Source organism: Beta vulgaris, chromosome 3, assembly GCF_026745355.1.
Source record: "Beta vulgaris subsp. vulgaris cultivar EL10 chromosome 3, EL10.2, whole genome shotgun sequence".
NCBI lineage: Eukaryota > Viridiplantae > Streptophyta > Magnoliopsida > Caryophyllales > Amaranthaceae > Beta > Beta vulgaris.
In genome coordinates, this window is record NC_079204.1 from 13,525,524 (window position 1) to 13,537,476 (window position 11,953).

At 30.5% G+C, this 11,953-nt stretch overlaps 1 pseudogene; it reads left to right on the forward strand.

Annotated features, from left to right (window-relative positions):
* LOC125495498 (uncharacterized) overlaps positions 1-6,318 on the forward strand; it is a 16,630-nt pseudogene extending 10,312 nt beyond the window's left edge.
* Positions 6,319-11,953: the final 5,635 nt, after the last annotated feature.

Here is an 11,953-nt window from a genome sequence, read left to right on the forward strand (position 1 = left end):
ATTAGATGACTATTTGAAGAATTTGATGGTATTGGTTATGTAATTTTCAAATACGTTATAATTATAGTTACAATTTTTTCAATATTTTTGGAATTATTATGAAACTAAATTGTAATTCTTGAATTTTTGTAGTATTGTTTTGAATAATTTGATGGATTGGTTCTTTAATTTTCAAATGCATTACAAATATAGTTACAATTCACAACCATATAATGTTTTTTACATGATTTTGCAACATCTTTAGAACCTTTTTATTATTATTTGATATTGTGTAATTTTTAGATAAATTATTTCTATCTTAATTTTTTATGAAGATCATGTTTTGTGAAATAGAAAGTAGTTTATCATAGTGAATTCCTGTAAAAAAAAATATATCACAGTGAAACAAGACATTACTCCATTAGTAAAAGAACATTAACTTTTTTAAATGGGACATTTCTCTATGTAAAAGGGACATCTAGTTATAAGAACACAAGATAAAATATTTTAAAATTGAACATTCTTACTTTTCACGGCTAAAACAAAAAATTCACTTTTAGAAATGAAACATGTTATATAAAAAATATAGCAATAGAGCATTTAACTATATAGATATAACATTTTACAAATAGAAATGGAACATTTATAGTTAGATGCAAAACATAGCTCCTATTTAAGATTAAACATTGTACTTTTAGAAATGGAACATTTATAGCTAGATATAGAATAAAACTCCTATTTAAGATAGATCATTGTACTTTAAGAAATGAAACTTTTATAGCTAGATGTAGAACATAACTCCTTTTTGTAATAGGATATTGTACTTTTAGATATGGAACATTTATATCTAGATGTAGAACATAACTCCTATTTAACATAGAACACTGTACATTTAGAAATGGAACATTTGCTAATATAGGATGAGTATGTAGTTCTTAAGTATAACATTTGCTAATTACCCTTAACCTCATTTGCTCAAGTAACTCATTAGTTGTTAATCCTTTTATTTTCACGTACTCTTGAAATGCGTTTTTCTGCATATAATAGAAACACGGATGTTAAATTATATAGAACATTAGAACATTGTTGATTAAAGTACATATTTCATTTTATTTAGAACATTTCGTGTTCTGGACAATACATTTTCAATTTGAATAAATATTTACCATCTTTTTTGGGTAGTTTTTGTTCTTTGATCTGAAGTTGATGTTCCTGGGTAACTTTGTGTTGTCAATTATGTCTATTACCCACTCATAATTGACCAGGTTGATGCAGAAGATATAGTAATGTTCACTTGCAAGATTGGGGGAAAATATATGTAGAAAGCTTCAGGATTAAACTGAGTTTTTTTATAAATTAAATGCCTAGATAAAGTAGAACATTTTGTCCATTAAAAATAGAAAATAAGAAATATAGCATATCTAAGAAAATAATATTAAACATATATAATAGAACATTCACTACTTTAAAATAGAAAATATAATAGAACTTCATTTATAAAGATAGAACATCTAATCTATACAATTTGAACACATTCAAAAGAAGATTCATTTAATATAATTTGAAGATGTACCTTATGAAAATAGAACATAAAAGATAGTATATATGTAATAGAACATTTACTTCTAAAGTAGAACATTTAAAAATTACTTTGGAACAAATTTGAATTAAGACTTACCAGATCAATTTGATCTATATTTTGTATGTTGTTTTCTTTCATTTTATATCCAATGTCTCAATGAATTGTATGGTCCTTTCTTGGATATCAACATTCTCATCATTATATTGATTTGTGCACAACAACTTCTACAAAATGACATTTTGTTTGTTGTTGTACTTTATTTATTGGTTTTGAAAGAATTAATTGAAACACTTATAAATGTATTAGTCTTGAAGAAAACTATGTTTGGTGCATCTTTTGCACGTTACTTGTTCCTGTTGTTTAGTATAAATGTTTGTGCATCAATTACATTGATCATCACTTCATTTTCGAATGATAGAGTCTGCATATCACTCCTATTTATTGTTGTACTCCCATCAAAGTACAAAACCTCCCTATGCAATATTGAAGAAAAAACCATTAGGCATATAATTATATATAGTAATTCGGGACAATTATAATTGTCTACTTACTTTATCTTTATTATCTTCTTCAAATGCATGGTCTGATATTGTTGTGTATAATGTCATCATGTTCTTGATAAGGTTTTTGTATTTGGCCAAGAATAATGGAGAACGAAAGCATGGTGGCAGATTTTGTACTATCCTCTTGGACGTTTGCATTCTTTCATCAAATCTCTGCATGGCAAATAAGACATCTATACATTAAATATAGAACATTTGCTCCTTCGATATCGAACATAAATTGTCTTATTAAAAGTTCAGAAGTAATATAGGATAGTAAAATAAGACATATCTTCATTTCAAATGGAACGTATAAATATATGATAGACCATATATAGAAATAGAATATATAATTCTTGAATTTGAAATAGAACAAACAGCAATTAAGAAAGAACATTTTGCAATAGAAGACCAACTTTAAACTGTTTAATATTTATACCATACAAAATGACATTTTTGTATGAAAGGCAAGCTCAAAACAAGAGACAAGATGATGAAAATAGGAATAAGCAGGGAAGACACTTGTGCATTGTGTGAACTAGCTACTGAAAATGGTCAACATCTATTTTTTAGATGTCCTTTCAGTAAGAGAGTGTGTCATGGTACTCTGCAGTGGCTCGGAAAACAAAGCAATGCAACTGAATGTCTGTATACTCATTAGAAGAAATGGGGAAGAAATTATAGAAGCAAGAGACAACAGAAGATAGGATATGCAGCACTGACAGCAATTGTCTATGAAGTGTGGAGAGCTAGAAACAATGCAATATGGAACCTGAAGGTTCCTTGTCCTAATGCTGTTGTTAGCAACATTAAGAAGATTGTATGTATGAGGATTCAACATCAGTGACAAGTAAATGGTCTAGAGAAGACAAGGAATGGCTGGAAAAATTAACAGCAGATGTGAGGCAGCAGTAGTTAATTTTAGTTGAAGGTGTGAGTTTTTGTATAGCTCAGTAGGGTATCTAGTGGTTGTTGTCCTAATGCTGTGTTGGTGTTTGTTGTTTTTGTCTCTGTATTTGGTGGATCTTATTAATTTTGGTATAATATTATCTCTTACATTTTACCAAAAAAAAAATGACATTTTTGTTAATACTAATTCATCTTCATATTTTTCATTTCATGTCAGTACAAAATCACTATAAGTTAGAACAAAAAGTTAACATTTCTTGAAATTAAGTTATCCTTCATTGTGTTGCCCTCCAAGAATCTCTTGGTCATGATCTTGCATTTCTTTTTCAAAGAGTTGTTCACTTGAAGTGTGTTGTGGTGTAGAAAGCAGATCATCCAAGTTGTCTACGTAACCTTCGAATTAAAACTCAACTTCAAATCTAAGCTTGGTTGTTCAAACGGTTCTCCTTGTTGTGGTGTTGTGTTGGAATCAATTTCTAGAGAAAAGGATGGAGGAGTTATTTCAAAACCTGATATTTTCTTTCCTTGATATGTGTCAGTAGCTTGTGTTTCAAATTTTTTCAGAAGCTCTCCAATTTCATCACTAGCAAACAGTTCTTCTTCTTCGCTAAGAATATTTGGGGTCTTCTCTTGGCTATTTTGTGAAAGCTTCACTTTGTGTGCACATTTGTCTCACGTCTCATTCAAAACATTTGCCATTACATCTTCAATTTGGTTGGTTTTGTATATTTGTTGGGAAGTTGTAATAAGTAATTAAATCTTGAGAAGTTTCCTCTAATATTCTTTATCGATTTGCTGAACTCCTCTATGATATCCTGAAGACAATATCATACAATTTTATTGAAAAAAAACATTTTCCATTTCTATTTTGAATAATTATGCATCTGATATAGAACATTGTACCATTTAAGATAGAACAAATAACATTTTTCATCTCTATTTTGAACAATTATGCATCTGATATAAAACATTATACCATTAATTAAGATGGAACAAATAACATTTTTCATCTCTACTTTGAACAATTATGCATCTGATATAGAACATTATACCATTAAAGATAAAACATTTTAGAACTCAATTTTAGAAATTAATTTTAGAACATTATAGAGTTTGAATTAGTACCTAATATATGGAAAGAACATAAGTATTTTACTCAAAAACAACATCTTTAATTTCTATATAGGACAATTTTACATTTCATTTAGAACAAAATACGATTTTATGATAGAACATTTTAGACCTTGACTTTAGAACATTTTACAATTGGAGATAGTACATGTAGTAAAGAAGAACATTTGTCATTTTTATTTAGAAAAATCATGCATTTTATGAAGATCACAATCAGTTTAATTATTAGAAGTTTTCTTTTAAACAGTTTTAGACTTTAACTTTAGTACACTTTTTTAGGAATTGTTTGAACATTTATACCATTAAATTTGATGGAGGTTGATATTGTTGTTCAACATTCTCTTGGTGGGTGCTTGTTGTTGCTTATTCTGGTGCTGGTCGTGGTGGTGGTTGTTGGACAAGTTGTTGAACTTCTTGTTGTTGTACATCCTATTGATTTTGTGTTGTTACATAGCTGCTTATTGTTGTGGTGGTGGTAGTAGTACATCAAGTGCTTGATGTTGTTGTTGTGCAATTCTTCCTAGACAACACATTTCCCAAATCCCTTTTGCTTTTCTATTTTCATTCTTCGCCTGATCATATTCTTCTTCCAGCATAATCTAATTGGGAATTCTCTTGGAAATGCCTTGTTTTGAACCCTTAAACGGTCAAAATAGCAAAGCTTTTGGTAATCAAATAAGGCATTACAGGTTACTGTATAAATAGAACAAACAAGGTATAAAAAAAACATTGTCTCAACATTCATAGAACTAGAATAATTAGTTCATATAATTAGAACATTTACTCAATTTAATTAGAACATAGAATATTCAATTGAACATACTCTATTGAACATATAGGTCATAAAAGTAGAACATGCTATATAGAACATGTAGTATATATACTTATAACACAAGAAGTGATATCTAATAGAACATATGTGAAAGAACATTCAGTGTATACAATTAGAACATATTAAAAAGAAAATGTAATTAAAATAGAACAAATGGTGCAGAATATCTTTCTATAATAACATAACATATGTAATAGAACATTAGTTCAATAAAAATATAATATAGCAAAAAGAACATTCAATTTACAGAACATTTAACTTAGCATTTTGAACATTGTTAGATGATTGGTTAGAACATAAGTTTATACTGGAGATTATGTAAACCACATTATAAAATGTAAAAGAACATACACCTATATCATTTTGAACACCATGCATATTAAAACAGAACATTATGATACACAATATAAAAATTGTTTAGAGAAAAAGAAATTTACCATCATGAAGGGCACTGGTCCAGTGAAATAACTCTTTCCATCATTCCTCGGTTCCTTAACTGACATTATCAAGTTGTAACATATCTGGACCAATCCAGATATCTCATTTCATCTGCATTTTCAACAGATTTTAGAAATTTTGTGTTAACTCTTGGATTTATTGTTGACTTGATGAGACAGTTGATAGCAAGACAAGAAAGTTTGTCTTGAAGTACTCAGTCACAAGTACATTTGCCTTCAAACGTGCCTCCAATTGTTGAATGGTTAGACTACCACTTCTAATATCTAGATGGCGTCTCAAAAGTGTCATGTACTCCATGTGGTTCAACACATTTTCTGATTTGACCTCCTTTATCTCTTGACCACCAATTGCTAGTCTATACACACAATTGCATCTTCTTCATTTATTGTTAGTTCTTCTATTTTTTCAAGCACAATTGAACATCTACTAATGTTGAAGTGGCCGACAAGGTATTGTGTGAATGATGTGTTGTATTGTGGGAAGTCAATGTTTAATAGTGGTGAAAAACCCATTTCATGCACTTTTTGCTTTTGCTCATCAGTAAATTATTTTGCTAATTTCATGAACTTTGAAGCTGTGTGTCTTGCGTTGTAGCATTAGATTTTTTTTTGTGGTTGTGATGGTGGTTGTGCTTCACTTTTTGATTTTTCTTCATTTTTTTGTTGTGCACTTGACCGTCTTCTTTTTTGGTTCTTCAATATCTTGTTTTTGTTGCTTTCTTTTGTGCTTTTTAGTTGGCTTTTCTATAGGTAATGATGTTGATTCAATGGGTTGTGTTGGTTCACTCAGTGATTGAGTTTGTAGTAATTGTTGTGTTTCGATTTAGGTTATTGATTGCGTTTGTGGTTCTGTTTGAGACTGATGAGTTAGGATTGGCTGTGTAGGTTGAGTTAGTGGCAGAGTTGAAGTTTGTGATGGTAATGATTGAGACCGTGTTGTTAATATCTTTTAATTTGAAGCATTGCTGAAATAAATAAGTAATACCAAAAGAATAGAACATTTAGTTCAAGAAATAGAACATTCAAGTTATAAAAATAGAACATCCAGTTCATAAAAATAGAACACATCTAATTGTCCATTCGGTTCTTGAAAATAGAACATATATAATAGAACATTCAATGCATAAAATAAATCATTCCGTTTAATTATAAAATATGAATTATATAACATATCTAATTGTCCATTCAGTTTTTGAAAATAATTACAACGTATGTAATAGAACATTCAAAACATAAAAAGAGAACATTCTTCTTATAAAATAAAACATTCAACTTACAAAATAGAACATAAATCATAGAACATGTCTAGTTGTCCATTCAGTTCTTGAAAATAGAACATATATAATGGAACATTCGAGGCATAAAAATAGAACATCCAACTTATAAAATAGAACATAAATTATAGAACATGTTTGATTATCCATTCAGTTCTTGAAATAGAACATATGTAATAGAACATTCAAAGCATAAAAATATAACATTCAGCTTATAAAATATAACATATATCATAGAACATGTCTAGTTGTCCATTTAGTTCTTGAAAATAAAACATAGGTAATAGAACATTCAAGGCATATAAATAAAACATCCAGCTTATAAAATAAAACATAAATCATAAAACATGTTTGATTATCCATTCAGTTCTTGAAATAGAACATATATAATAGAACATTTAAAGCATAAAAATAGAACATTGAACACATAAAAATAAAGCATTCACCTCATAAAATAAAACATATATCATAAAACATGTCTAGTTGTCCATTTAGTTCTTGAAAATGGAATATATGTAATAGAACATTATTCAAGGCATAAAAATAGAATATTCGATGCATAAAAAGAACATACAGGTTATAAAAGTAAAACATTAATCATATAACATATCTGATTATCTATTCAGTTCTTGAAATAGAACATATGTGATAGAACATTCAAAGCATAGAAATAGAACACTGAATACATAAAAATATAACATTCAGCTCATAATATTGAACATAAATCGTAGAACATGTTTAATTATCCATTCAGTTCTTTAAATAGAACATATGTAATAGAACATTCATATGCATAAAATAGAATATCAAAAGAACATTCAGCTCATCAAAATAGAACATATGAAAGTAAAAGATACATGTCAGTTTCTTGTGATTCAGCATGTGTGCTCTGAATTTCCTTTGAAATTTTTGGATTTACTAGAACTTTAGTTGTTGCGAGTTGTAGTGTTTCTTTGTCACTGAAATACTGAATATGAGAATATGAGTTTTAAACATTTAGTACATAGAATTAGAATAATAAGCTCATACAATTAGAAAATATAGTTCATTAAATTAGAACATATTTCTATTTTGAACATTTAGGTCATCAAAATACAACATGTTATGTAGAACATATAATTTGAACATATTTAAAAGAAGATGTGATTCATGAAAATAGACCATATGTTATGGATAACCTATTATTATATAATACAGAACATATGTAATAGAACATTTGTTCAATAAAAATAGAAGATAGCAAAAAGAACATTGACTTTACAGAATTTGAATACAAGAAATAGATCAGAAATGGTAGCCACTGAAAATAGAACATTCATTTTACAAAACAGAACATATGAAAAAGAACATTCAACACATAAAATAGAACATCAAAAGAAAGTTCAGATCACAAAATTTGAGCATATTAAATAGAACATCTAGGTAATGAAAATAGAACATTCAATGTAGTACATCCATTTCAATCAAAGTAGAACATAAAAATAGGGCATTCATTTCATCAAAATAGGACATAAGAAAGTAGAATTACAGTTCAGTTTCTTGCGTAGAACATGCAAAATGTGTGCTTTCAATTTAAGTTGTTTCAACTTCATTTGTTGCAATTTCTTGCATTGTTCTATAATAGAAATAGAGTATGATCTCTATTATATAAGTCAAGGGAGGAGGTGTGGTGTCCCCATTTGAAATTACTAGCATACCCTCTAATAACTTAAAACAATGTTTTTTTATAATAAATTTAAAAATGAGAATCAATGCAATTTGCCATATGAAATAACTCAAAAATGGAATATACAATTACCATTAACAACTTGACTAGACTGAAACAATCAATTCACCAAATTAATTAGAATATCCAATTAAATAAAAGTTAGTGATATATCCTGACAATATAATACTTCGTATTTACAAAGTTCAAACAATATGGTTTATTTACAATAGTTAAACAAATATACTACAGCCGCTGACAAAGAATTATTAAATGTCGACCAACGGTTACCTTTAGTTCCAAATGATGGCAACATCTACAAGAAAACCTCAATAATTAAAATCAGTACCAAAAAAAAATTTAGATTAAAAAAATACATGCCTATTCACACATAATATTGTCGACGCACGCATCGTGTACATATACGACTAATTTTACATAATAAGCAAAGGAATAGAAGTGATACATCTTTTCAACATATATTTCTATTATATAAGGCAAAAACTCTCTATTGTAGACCAAAAAAAATATAACGAACTATTTAATGTTTTTGATATGATCTTTTATATGTCATCGAAATATTTGATTAGTTTACATAATAAGCAAATGAAGTGACACATCTCTTTAACATATATCTCTATTATACAAGACAACTCTTGAGAAGTTCGGTGTCAACTTGAAATGCCTTAAATGCCCATTATGTTCTAATAATAGTTTACAATTTGATATTAGTATACTATGACTATTGTATATCTTTTTATAACTTGAAGCACGCATTGCGTGCATTTGAATCTAGTATAAAATTGATTGTAGAACATAAGTTGGAAATCACATTATTGTTGAAATTATACTTACTTTTTAAGATTTTCTTCATGCATTTGAGGTTCTTGTGTTTGAGATTTTGAAGTTTGTTTTTTGTTCATTTTCAACCAAATTCTCATGAATTTTTACTAAATTAGAATGTTAATTCGAAAGTAAAATCAAAACTAAAATTGAAGATGATCATCAATGTTTATACCTTTTTGATCTCACATATTGTTGTGCAATTTGCTTCTTCGGTTCATCTTTCATTTTGTATAATTCTTTGAATTTTGATTTTGATAGAGAAATTGGTGAGTTTTTTTGAGAGAGAAAGTGAGAGAAAATGGTGGTTTGTGGAAATGAGAGAAATGACAGTCTCGAATGAGTTTGAGATTTTATTTGTTGATTTTTTTTCTTTGTTTTTCCGCGCGAAATATGTTCTATATTGTTTCCTAAATGTTCTATTCGATATTTACAGTGTTTATATTCCGCGTTTTGCTTGTTTTAAGTTGCGTCTTGTGCTGGGAGCACGAAGCACATGGTGCTCCCGTTAATCAAAGAATTTCTCATTTTTAATATTGGCACATTCATAAGTAAACAAAATCTTCTAAATTCTTTCCAATATACTATAATAAAATACATAGTCACATGGGGCGTATTTGATTCATCTCAATGAGTACATTACAAAAGTCAAATTTTTATACTGTTTACTAATATGTAATTAAAGATACTAGTGATATAAAACGTTCATTGCAAACTTGAGAAGGAGAAATGGTAAATCTTTTGGAAGACGGAAAGAGTATGTAACTAAAGATATTAATGATATAAGACATGTATTAGCAAAGGTGGGAATAAGAAATGGAAAAAAATTTCTAGGATAGATGGAGTAATTTCTTTGGGTTTTATTGATATCTATATCAGATGGGGTAGGAGTACAGGACTTTAAGGTAATGAAATTCCTCTTTTTTAAAAAAATTATCTAATAAAAATATTTCAACTATATTTTATTAGTTGCATTGTTTTGACTTTTGCACCATATATGAACTTACTTTGACCGTGATTTGTTACTAATATATTTCACAAACCTTTTTTTTGAAATGGATATGTTGCACAAGCTTTTTTTTTCTATTTTTTTACCAAATACCCCGAGTTTTCGGTTTATTCAATTCACAAGGTACCCTCGCACTTTTGAAAATATACGGGGTACCCCTTAGTTTCTTAGTAATACACTCAAATACTCTTAATGACTAATGACGGTTAACTCCGTTAGTCGCACTAGTGGAAAAAAACGGAAGGGTTGCGGTCAAAACAGCCCTAAGGGCTTCGTTTTTGGTCAACAGCCCTTTCTATAGCAGCCCTTCACTAAAAGTGAAGGGTTGCGTTTTTAAACCGCATCCCTTCACAATGAAGGGTTGCGGTTGAGGCCCAAAAACGCAACCATTCCATATTGGAAGGGCTGCGGTTTGTGCCTAAAACGCAGCCGTTCTTTGTACAAAGGGTTGCGGTTTTGGCACAAACCGCAACCCTTTCGACCCATAAAATAATTTTTTTTTGACATTTTTTTACTCTTAAATATATCAAGAAATTTACAACAGGGAAAATCAACAAGAACAGTCGAAATTTATAGATCTAAAAATGAAAAAAAAATAACGAAAATGAAAAAAAGGAACGAAAATGAAAAAATGAGCGAAAATGAAAAAAAAAGGAACGAAAATGAAAAAATGAGCGAAAATGAAAAAAAAAGGAACGAAAATGAAAAAAAGGAACGAAAATGAAAAAAAAGGGAACAAAATGAAAAAAAAAGCAAACGAAAATACAGAAGAGAAAGGCGGCGCAGATCTCGTTGCTATTGTTGCTTAAGCGGAGTTCGACGACGAGGAAGAACAGCACGGCGCGGCAAGGCGGCGCAGATCTCGTCTGTAAAAGGCGCGGAGTTCGAACCCTCGTTGCGAGAAGGACGAACGAACTACGAACGAGGACGACGAACGAACGACGAACAAGGAGGACGAACGAGGAAGACGGGCGACGATTTCGTCTGTAAAATGTTGGTGCGTGGTGTTGCTGCCGCCGGAGGGTGAAAGAGAATGAGGAGATTATTGTTGTCGTGTTGTTGTGGACGTGAGAGAGAAGGGGGAGAAAGGGGGAGGGTGAGAGAGAAGGAGGAGAAAGGAGGAGGGTAAGAGAGAAGGAGGACGTGGACGTGAGAGAGGATAGAGAATGAGGGAGAGGAAATTGCATTGTGAGAACCCTAGCTAGCTCGCTTAACATTTGAAGCCCGCGAATTCATTTCCATTTTTTTTATAAAAAAGCCCATAAAGGGCTGCCGTTTATTACTTATAGGGTTGCAGTTTTTAAAAAACCGCAGCCGTTCACAAAAAGGGTTGCGGTTTTTGCATTGACTGCAAACCCTTCGTAAATGAAGGGTTGCGTTTTCAAAAAACGCAGCCCTTGCGTTTTTTTCCACTAGTGTCATTATTAACCCTAATTTTCTATTTTAAACCATAATTAACTCCTAATCTAACCCCTAAATCCTAAACCTAACCCTAACCACTAATCCACCACCCCTGCAACCCCCACCCCCTGCAGCCCCCACCCCCACCGCGGTAGCCTGAACCACCCAACCCCCACTTAACTCCCACCCCCCCATCCCCGCAGGCCGCAGTCCCCCACCCCCAGCCCAGCAGCCCGAACCACCCAACCCCCACTCAACTCCCACCCTCCCCCCATCCCCGCAGGCCGC